Here is an 11,765-nt window from a genome sequence, read left to right on the forward strand (position 1 = left end):
AGTAGTGAGTTGTCTTATTATTGCAAAAATTATGGAGAGACATAATCACTCACGTGCAAAGTGTAAAATGTCTTGGAGATAGTTAGGAAGATCCATAATGAGTGAGATTATGGGTACTTCGCTTCTATTTACTTTTAAGCAAGATGGTTTGGTTGAAATATTGTAGATAATGTATTAAAAAATATCAATTATCAAAAGCTTAAAAGTAGGGATTGTTTCTAACTTAAAAGGGGACTCTAAATCTTAAACCCATGTAAAAAGGCCAAGAAGTCAATAAAGAAGTTTGTTCTTGTGCATGAAAATTTGAGAGCTATCTTCTTTTTACTTTCATCCTATCTTTCTGTACACTAGATTAACTCAAAGAGTGAGAGTGAGGGAATGAATGAGGGACATAGATAGTGAAGCTACTCTCTTGTCTTGTCTTTTTCTCTTATTCCACTTATTTTACCATAGCTTGGATGGTGAGAGATGGAGCTAAAGGTGAGGTTGCCACATCTATTGAAGCTTGATGTGAGAATGGGTAACGGTGGATCAACAAGAGCAATGCAAAGTAGGCAGCTTGAATTTTAATGCTATCGTTAGGCCCTTGGAGAAGTTACTATATGTATGTCCTTTGCATCATGTGCGTTCAAGGCCTATTTATAAATATCCTTATGTATGGGATTTAAAAAAATAAAATATAACACTTTTTAATTCAATCTATAAATAATACAATTATATTATATCCTTCTATTTTAAAAAATGTATAAAAATGGTATTTTAAAAATAGCTTAGTTTGAACCTAAGTGATGCACACATATATTCATGAGTAACTCAATATTAGGCCCTTGAAGGAAATTTGATTACAATGCATGAAAGAAATGTGAGCCTACTACAAGCTCTTGGTTGATTGCTTTTTTTCTTGCTTAGCATAGTGGGAAGAGAGTAGATGGCAATGAGAGTGGAGTGGGGATTGCCCATGTGAGATGGTTGTGTTGACGAGAATTAAAGCTCTTGAACTAATAGGAATTTGCATTGGGACAAATGAACTCAATAATTTTAAGATACTTGTATTTTTTTCATGTGATAGAATAGGAGGAATACACATTTAAAACTAGAATTAAGAGGTGAAAATTTGATTCGATTTTGAACTGAGTATAATTTGAAACTTGTGTACCTAAGGTTAATTCGAGTACAAAATGGGATTGGTTGGTTGTTTTGAGTAGATTAGAAAAAGATGAGGTAGAAGTTGTCTTTCTAAGATTAGAAAAATCTTAGAAAGACAAAACACTATAATTCATGGGTTTTTTGTAGTAGAGGGTATGTAGGTGTTTATTGAGTATTATTGTAATAAACAGAATGTCCTTCATGGTTAATCAAGGCTTTATGTATCATTGTGTGTAGTGGAAAAGGATTGGATGGGTTTGTGTATAGAGAAGGAGCTAAAATGGGCAATTGAACTAAAGCACCATATGGGGCAATGCATGAGTACTTCTGCTCGCGGGGGGGGGGGGGGGGGGGGGGGGCGGAGGGAGAGAATGAAGAAAAGAACAAAAATAGGACAAGTGGCTTTTAAGTGTATAGGTAGAGTGGAAATAAAGATTAGAGACTAATTGAATTCAAGTGAAATCAAAAGGAAAAGAAATTGGAGGGTATAAATCCCATTGTCAGAGCGAAGGGATAATTTAAATATATGTTTTAAAGTTGTACTTAGAGGAGTGACAACCTTGATAGGGAATAAAAACCTTGTCACTAAATAGGTTGTCGCAATGAGAAGAAATAATGAGAGAATTAAATTGATTAATGGTCCTCTCAAAAGCGAGCGTAATTGAATAGCGAAAAGAAGGATCTTAAAGTGTTATCTCAAAGACGTACTAAAAGGGCACTTAAGTTGCACTTGTCAATAGATACTTGGAGGGCTCTCACTTGAGAGGCACTCAAGAGCAAGGAATAAAAAGGGAAAACTTGAGCTACACTTGTCAATATATACATGGAGAGCATTGAGAGATACTCAAGATCAAGGAATAAGCGACCCACTCTAAGTAGACATCCATTAGCTCAAGCATATAATACTTGAAGAATATTTAAGTCTCCACCCTCACTTGAGTTATGATCCTTGACACAAGGATTAAACACTTTGGCACTTAGAAGGCACTCAACTAGAAGTTAATGGAGCTACCACTTTGAGGGAGGAGCACTAGAGTATAACTCAAGGTGATAGGAAGGAGGAGGATCTTGATTGAGAATGGAAAAAGCATATATTGCTTGCTTCCACATAATGATGCTACAGTTGGCCCCTAAAAGGCACTAGGTCCTACTCTCTTCTAATTTCTCCAAAATCCTAGAGTTTAGTCTTTTTCCCTTGTTGCTTTTTTCAACCTAAGGGTTATATATAGTGTTACTAAATTGATTTCTTATTACACATTCTCTATTTAATAAATTCATGTCAATAAATTAATGACACACTTTTCTTTAAGTGTTGATGATGATCTAACATGGCCATGAGACCATTTAGAGACCAATATTTCTAGTGCATCACTTAATGAGGTGATTAGAGCAATGTGATGGGGATATTTGGTATAGATAGTATAAGTTATGAAGGGGAAAAGAAGTGTTTGCCAAGTGTAAGAGTGTACATAAGAACCAAGGAGTTGCACATAAATGAAGATGGATTAAGTTCTAAGAAGAGGAAGTGCATTAGCATTGTGTATATATATTTATGTGTGCATCCAAGGATGCCTAGAAATGTTTACTTCCAACACCTTATTGGGGAATATGGAAATTTTTCATATATTTGGGACACGTGGTTAAATATTTGGATTTGTCATAACTTAAACACTATAACTCCAAATCGAGTGGTCTATAGCTTAATAGATTCCATTTTTTAAGAGCTTTCCAATGATAGATCACATCATATGGTTTTGAGAAACTTATGGGCATGCTATCTATATGCCACCTTTTTAGTATTCAAAAAATGAAAACTGGGAGATTTCCAAACTCACTAATATTGTGTCATCCCTTACAAGTCAAGGTTTAAGGTCTTTTCTTTCATTAAGAAAGATAAGAGAGGTAATTCTCTCACTAAGTAAGAAAAGAGATATGATCCTCTAGAAGTGAGAAGAGAAGTGATTTTCTATTTCTAAGGTCTAAAAATACACAAGCAGTTGTGTGGAAGTCAATCTTAAGGTTGAGGCCCAAGGCAATTTAATGAACTCTCCTTAAGGTGGTTGCATGGACCACAAGTTAAGAGTACAGTTTGAGAAGTTTTTCTTTTTAAGAAAGACATGGTAGATCCATTTTTAAAGTATCTCGCGATAGAAATACAATCTCTAAAAATGGGCCGCGAGAGTTATTAGAAACAGTGAGATCTACAACTTTTATGTTGGATGTTTTTTCATCTGAACAACCCATAGGGAGATATCTCAAAATTAGTTCTCCAGAGTAGGTCTTGGAACAACCACATCTTGCATGAAGATAAAATCAAGTCTCTCTCCAAGAAGAGAAGCTCTTAAAAGCCTATAAAAGAGGAGGCTCTCCTTGGGTTTGAGGGACATAAAGGAATCATCACTTTGCATGCATCCAAGAGGAGAAGAGAAGGTGCAAGTGTTGTGGAAGCTCTATTGAAATCAAGTGATGCGGAAGCTCTACTGAAATCAAGTTCCAAGAGGAGAAGAGAAGGTGCAAGTGCTATGGAAGCTCTATTGAAATCAAGTTCCAAGAGGAGAAGAGAAGGTGCAAGTGTTGCGGAAGCTCGGTTGAAATCAAGTGCCAAGAGGAGAGCCCTACACATTGTGTAGGAGAGAACGAGACTCAAGAAGGATCAAAAGGTGCCAACTTCCAAGTTGTGCAAGTGTTAGCCGCTTGTATACCATGCAAGGAACCGTGATTTTGTTTTTGAGATCTACAAGTAAGAACTGGCTTATCTACAAGTAAGAACTGGCTTATGTGTAACGGAGGAGCTTGCTCCTTGTCAATAATATAACTCCACAAGGGTGGGGATTGGCCCATCTTTTAGTCCCTAGTGTGTTGCCAATTTCTCTACCTCTCTTTCTCTCTTTACATATTTCTTTTCTCTGATCTATTCTCCTATGTGCCAGCATAATATTTACCATATATATTTTAAGTATATAAGAAAGCGGAGCGTGTATCTCAAATCTTATAACATATAGAGAGGAAGAGGAGAATATCAACAAGCAAGTGTCAAGAGAGAAAGAGAAGAGAACATGATTAGGAGAAGAGTGTAAGAACACTCTTTTGAAAGATAGATGAGTTGCATGAAGAAGAATATGAGATGTTTAGAGAAACAACATAAAACACATGTTAACACTTGAAAAACATATAGGAGTTGAGACAGTAGTGTGGAAGATAAGGAGATGGGAGCATGATTAGTAGGGAGAAGAGGAGAAGAAACCAAGATAACTTTTTTTCTTTGGATAGGTAGGAGAAGGGAGGAAGGAATCAAAATTTTTGTCATCGCATTTTGATGTTGTAGGATTTTGCATATGTATCAATAAGATTCAAATTTAAAATCTCTCCCACAATCAACTCCCTTGACTAAGTAAGACTAATTAGACGTGAGCTCAAGGTGGGCGCTTGATTTTGACAACCCTTGTAACTTAGTTTGCTAGCATGATTGGCTTAGTTTTCTAGCATGATTGTCTTAAGGGCAACTTAGGGCTCACAAATTGACCAATTAACTAATCTAGTAGACCCTATCCAAGTCAATCACCAACCATGTCGGCTTTCACATGCCCTCGAGCCTAGAATTGAACAACACAACAAGTTATAGATCGAAGGGCTATGCTCTAGCATTCAAAATGACTTGACACATCACATTACATGACTTGATTTGATTGAAGGTTGCTTGACTTTGATGCTTTGCCTTGAGCAAAAAAGAGCTACTCGATAGTTACTCAACTCGACGGTGTTTCCACTCAATTAACTTGATGTTCGATTGACTTGCTTGCTTAGCCCATGTCACTTGGTGACTCCATGAAGTGGACTCATCCACCAAGTCTTTGGATGTTGACATAGTGACGGTTGAATGACATGAACCAAGGTGGCATAGCAGAAGTACCATGTGAACATAAGCAATACCAATTCTCCAAAAACCAAAGGAGATGTTAGTGATACTTGGAATTGCTCAATGACTATTTAGGATTGGCCACATGCAAATAATTTTCTTGCATGCCCAAGCCTTGATTTATAGTATATAGGATGCATGTATGGTACACATGAGATGCATTTAATGTGTGGTGTGACTCTATATGTTACAAGAAATTTTGTCCTTACCCAGCCACTAGCTTACAACTGCCCACACTAGGGATCACTTTGCTAGGTTGCACATTCCAAGTGAGAATGGTTACTTGGGTCCTCCTATTACATGGAATATCTTAACAATGCGAATTTATATCCATTACTAGCATGACCCTATCTTGCAGCACTTTCAATCATGAACTCATGATGTCACTTAAGTACCAAAGGTACCCATTCTTGCAAAAAACTTTTATCTTTGCTTTGTTACTCGATGGTTGTGCCCATCTGTAGAAGGGTGAACTATATTCTCCTTCCAAAGTGGAGTCTTTGAATATGAACTCTAAGCCAATTCCTCGTAACGTCTTTGATAAAGATATTTGCTTCATTCTCCTTAGTTGGATAATAGACAAACTCTACTATTCCATTCTCAATCAAGTCACACATAGTAATATTGGATCTCATTATGCTTGGTATGTGCATGAAAAATGGATTTTTTGCAACGGTGGTGTAACTTTGATTGTCATATCTTAGTACTGTTGGATTTTCATCCTCTATTTTCATTGGAATCACTATCACCTACCCAATCAAAGTCAAAGTTTTCTACAAGTGCACTTTTCAAATTGTATGTGATACCATAGTCAAGAGTTTCTTTAAGTATTAGAGCAACCACATCTTAGCTTTCTCCTACCTTTTTGGTGGTTTGTTTGAGGAGAACTTGCACAAAATACCAACAATAAAATTGATATAGAGCTTGGTGTTACACAAGTAGATGAGGCTACATACTAGTCTCTTATATATTTCAATATCACCTAATGTTGATATATTCGTAATCGGAATAACTTTGCATTGACCTCCATAATAGGTGTAGCTATCTCCTTACACTTGGTCATGCCAAATGCTTTTAAGATCTTCCATGTATATTTCTTTTGAGAAATAAAGATTTTACCAAGCACACTTCAATCCCTAAACAATAGTGTAACAAGTCCAAGTCTATCATTTAAAACTCAAAATCTACAGTCTTTGGAGTTTAATGGATCATATTTTCATGGTCACCTATAATGACTTTTGTCTATAGGAGAATCACTGTAGACTTTCACCATCCTTGTAGATATACAAGTTAGCATTGGAGGTACATGTTTTTAAAGTTCATGTCTAAAAGGAGTTTGTCTATCCATTGGTACCATGCTCTAGGGGCTTGTTTCAGTCCATACAATGCCTTTTTGTAGCTTATAGACTTTATTTTTATAATGGGAGTCCTCAAACTTCGATCGTCGAGCCACAAACATCTCCTCCTTGAGATTACCATTCAAGAACGTTGATTTAATATCCATTTGGTAAATTGGTCACTTCTTATGAGCAGCCATTGCAAGTACTGTGCAAATAGTTGTCATTTTAGTAATTGGGACAAATGATTTTTGAAAATCAAAACCATCAACATGTGAAAAATATTATGCAACTAATTTGGATTTATACTTTTGTAAGCTTCTATTAGTCTTGTACTCTACCATATTGCAATATAACTAGGGACAATTTGATAAAAATAGCAACGCAATTCTCATAAAGAGACGGTAGTAGGAAGATACAAAGAGAAATATGCATTAGATTTTGAAGGACATAGAGGAGTGATAAATAGCACAATAAAAAATTGCACTCCAATGCGGAGCTGGAATCTCTTGAACACCCTCAAGCTAACTTCATGTATATGATAGAATTGCAAGCTTACTCTCAATCTCACTCTAACTCACAATCTCAATCACAATCACAAATGTAGTTACATTCGTAGTCTCAATCTTGGATTTTAAAAAGAAGAGAATGATGAAGATAACTGTTGGTTCAACATTTTTGCCAAATCAGCTTTATGTGTTTAGAATAGGCTTTTTTTCAAGAATCGTGCATTTTCCAAGAAAAGCATGGGAAAATTGATGTGATTCTCTAAACCATCATTTGCATCATGCAACCACTCAAAAACAAAAAGAAATCGCAAAAAAAAAGTTTTTTTTTTAATTTTTTTTTTTTGAAGACTCATATCTCCAACATGGTGAAGAATTAGACCGAGCCTATGAGATGACAAAATATTCTTCTCAATCTCCTCTTTGAACTTTATGAGAAGAACTTTGAGTAAATTCTACTCGATTTGATCACAAAGCAACTTTCAACACATGTCTTACGCTTAAAAGTTACAAAAATTTTGACATAAATTTTACCACATCAAAATTTTTCAAAACACTTAAAATGATCTAAAAATAGGATGAACCTTGATATGAGATGAAAATTTGAGTTTATGTACAAATTAACCAATCTTCTTTAGAATTTTTAATAGGCCTATAAAACATGGAGAAAACCTTCTACTTTCCCAATAAATAAGTTAGTTTGATGAGGTTTAACTCACAAGAAAACCATATTATCCTCATTGAATTCTAGTGATCTTCTTTCAATCTTCTCATAATATTTATTTTACCTTACTTGTCTCTTTAATGCATTTTTTAAAATTTTTAGATTCCTCATCCATTGTTTCAAGCACTTGTTTCAAAATTTCTACTCGATTCGAAGCATTGGAACATGAAGCAGGGGTTATATAGTTATAACCATACATTCCTTTAAATGAAGTCATTTTAATGGATGCATGCCATGAATTGTTGTATGCAAATTCAATTGAGACCAAATATTCAATCTAGTTGCTTCGTTTTTTATTTACATTTATTCTAAGTATGTCTTTTAAAACTAGGTTCACTCTCTTTGTTTCCATTAGTCTATAGAAAAAATGTAGTACTCGTTCTTTATTCAATTTCAATGGCTTTAAAAGGGCTTTTTAAAAGTTATATGTAAATCTTAAATCATTATCAAATATAATACTTTTGGGCATATCATGTAAATGAAAGATTTATTTCACAAACTATTAGCTATATTCAAAGTTATGTCGGTCCTATCCCCTATAATAAAGATAGTCTCCCCTAGCTATATGTAGCTTAGATATAAAATCCATAGATATGGATTCTCACTTTTCATCAAGTATATTCAATGGATGCATTTCACTAAGTATGTGCTTTTGTTAAATTTTTTCTTGTTGGTACTTGAAACATTCTTCACATATATTTTAATGTCCTTTATTCTTGGCCAAAAGATTTCTTGACTTTGTTGTAAGCCTTTTAAAATCCAAGGTGAGCAGAGAAAGATAACCTATGGCATTTCTTAAGAATTTTTTTGTTGAATTTTGAGGCAATAGAAATACACAAATGATTTTAATAATAAATACTTTCCTTAAGCATATGAAAATTTTCACCATATATTTCTTTCAAATTTTTATTTAAGAACTCTAAAATTTTAGAGTTAATGGGATTATCGTATACTTAAAGTCGCACATCATCAATTAGGTTAGTTTGTATAGTAAATAAACTATTGCACATAGGTCTATGACTTATAGCATCGGTAACTTTATTTTCCTTTTTGGATACGTGTTTAATATGAAAGTCATATTTACATGGCAGTTTTAACCATCTCTTTTGTTGATTATTTAAGAAAGGTTAAGTAAAAATATATTTTAAACTTTGATGATGAGTTCTCAATTCAAAATTTACACTAAGTAACAACAAATGTTTCCAATGTTTTGAAGCATGAACTACAATCGCAAGTGCCAAGTCATGTACAAGATAGTTTATCTCATGTCTCCTTAATTTTCGAGATTCATAAGTCACTACTCTCCCTGCTTGTGTCAGCACACATCCTAATTGCTTCACACTAGTATCATAAGACAATACAAAAGGTTCTTCCATCTCAAGAAATTTTAATGTGTAATTTTCAGCCGCTTTTTCTTTCAATGTTTCAAAGGCTTTCTTGACATGTATGTGATCAAACAAAGGTTTAGTTTTTGGGGTCAATTCAGTCAAAGGACTAGGTAGCTTAGAAAAATCTCAAGTGTGGATTCTCTCATATTGAGTTGATTTTAATAATCTTGTAACATTTCTCACAGAGCTAGGTACATGCCAATCAAATGATAGTCTTCGTCTTCTCTCGATCTATATGAACTCCCTCTTTAGAAACAACTCTTCTTAGAAAAAATACATTATCTTTTGTAAAGAAACATTAAATCCATTTAGCATAATGTTTACTTCCCTTAAATATTGAAGAATTTCTCTAAGATGTATCTCATGTTTCTAATGATCTTTAGAATATATAAATATATCATTCGAGAATGCAAGAATGAATTCATCAAGATGTGGATGAAAACTATTAGTTATCAAACACGTGAATGTAGCTAGTGTACTAGTTAATCCAAAAGCTAGAGTTGTGAATTCGTAATGACCATATCTAGTTCAAAAAGCAACCTTTGGAATGGTGCTCAGACTTCATATGGATTTACTGGTAGCACAATTTTAAGTCTATTTTTGAAAATAAAATGCACCACTCAATTGACTCAATAAAGCATCAATATGTAGAAGGGTATATTTATTCTTTATGATTTTCTTAGTAAGACCTATGTAATCAATACAAATTTTATATGTCCCATTCTTTTTCTTTTGGAATAATACACGAGTGCCCCAAAGAGATACATTGGGTTTGATCAATCCCATTTTCAAGAAATCATCAAGTTGCAATTTAAGCTCATTGAACTCTTCTACATTGAAACGATAAGATTCCTTCCCCCCCCCCCCCCCCCAAGAGTAGCGTTTTGTTCTTGTATACAACTCTATAGTATGATCAATTGATCTAGGAGGAGCCATACCTAGCAAATCATCAAGAATAATATCAATATATTTATTTATTTAACAATCCATCTATATAGTTAGGATTTCTCTCCATCTCTTTTGGCTTTAACTCTCTAGCAATGATTAAAAAGGTGTCATATCCTTGTTTAATTTTCCTTAAAAGTTTTATGATTGAAATAACTAAAGATTTACAATCTCTTTTTCTTTCTTGAATTTTATAAAATTTGTTATCTTTTTCTTGAAAAATCAAAGATCTCCCTTCACAATCAATCAAGATTGGATTTTGTTATTAATCAATCCATTTGAATTAGCCCTTTGTAAAGTGTTTCCCTTTCATTAGTCAATTCCATTGGGTGCTTTATTGTTTTATTAAATTCTAGGTTCTATTCTTTAAGAAGTTTGAGAGACACAAATAAATGTTTACTTTTGGAATCAATAAAAAAATTTGCATTTTGTTTATCAATTTCTCCATAAATTTTGATAACAAAAGCTTTTAAGTTGTTGAGTAGAAAAAATTATGCATATGATAGGTGAGTTTAGATGCTTATGTTCTTAATTTGCTTCTTTGATCGTCGTGTCCATCTTAGTCTTTTTTATGAAGTGTTTGTTGCTTATTCGCATATTTGAAAGTACAATGGCCTTGCTCTCCATATGAGTAACACCGTCTTATTTCTCTCATTTATCAAGGAATTCTAGATCTTATTGCCATCAAAGAGGCTATTTCTTCTTTTGATTGTTGTTATTGAAGATATTGTGATTTTTGACTGGTGCTTTTTGAGAACCTTGTATAAGCCCTCTTAGCATAGTATTTTGGGTTCTATTGTTGAAATTCTAGCTTGTTTTCTTCTTCAAGGTAGTAAAATAGAAACCTTGTGGATGATGACTCGTGGAAATAATCCGTGGACTAGAGAGTTGTTGCTTTTTTTTCGTTGTATTTTTGCATATTTTTAGAAGTCTTTGCCTTTGCAATACTATCAAGAAAATTAGTAGATCTTGATCTCTTAATCTAATATCTTAAGTCACCCTTTAGTTATTCAATGAACTTATTAGAGAGATAACTAGGGAGAGAGAAAGAGGAGAGAGAAGATTGCAAAAGAGAGAGAAAGACTACAGGAACAGAGAAGAAGAGTGACAAGGAGAGAGAAAGACTAGATTTAGAGAGAGAAAGACAGGAAAGAGAGAGAAGCCATAGAAGCTGTGAGCAAGATGGGAGAGAAAGATTGTAATTGTATTAATGTCAGTGTGACATGGCATAATATCAATATTATTTCCACTAAATCCTAATTCCCAGCTTCTTACAATCCATCCCTTCCTAAAAGTTTTTGCCCTAAAAAACAAACCTGAAAAAACTAGAAAAAGATGGATAGAACAGAGTACTACTCTGTTTTATAGCTTTAGAAATGGAGAATGAATGAAGTATGACCAACTACATGGATTGAAATTGAAGAATGGAAGTAAGCCTCAACTATATATATGATTTGGAGTACTTCAAAACTATATGGAGCTATAAAGTTTTCAACAAATAATCTCAAAACAAAGTAGACAACTTAATGTGTAAACAAACCTTGTTAGACCAAATTTGCCATAACTTCTAGTAGAAGTGTCCAAATGAGACGTACCATATATCAAAACGAAGCTCTTCAAGAGTACTTTAAGCCCATGTAGATAGCTTAATTCTGAAAATTAGGCACGATAAAAACTGTTCTAAGACAGCGTGCTGTCCTAAACCTGTCTGTATCATCACTAGCTTCATAAGCAATAGGCTTCAACCACCAATGTATCCTTTAAGAAAGGAAGCTCATCCAATATAGAATTAGGTCTCCAAGA

Source organism: Lygodium microphyllum, chromosome 25 (genome assembly GCF_053477565.2).
Source record: "Lygodium microphyllum isolate KBCC chromosome 25, Lygodium_microphyllum_v1.1.10, whole genome shotgun sequence".
Classification (NCBI taxonomy): Eukaryota; Viridiplantae; Streptophyta; class Polypodiopsida; order Schizaeales; family Lygodiaceae; genus Lygodium; species Lygodium microphyllum.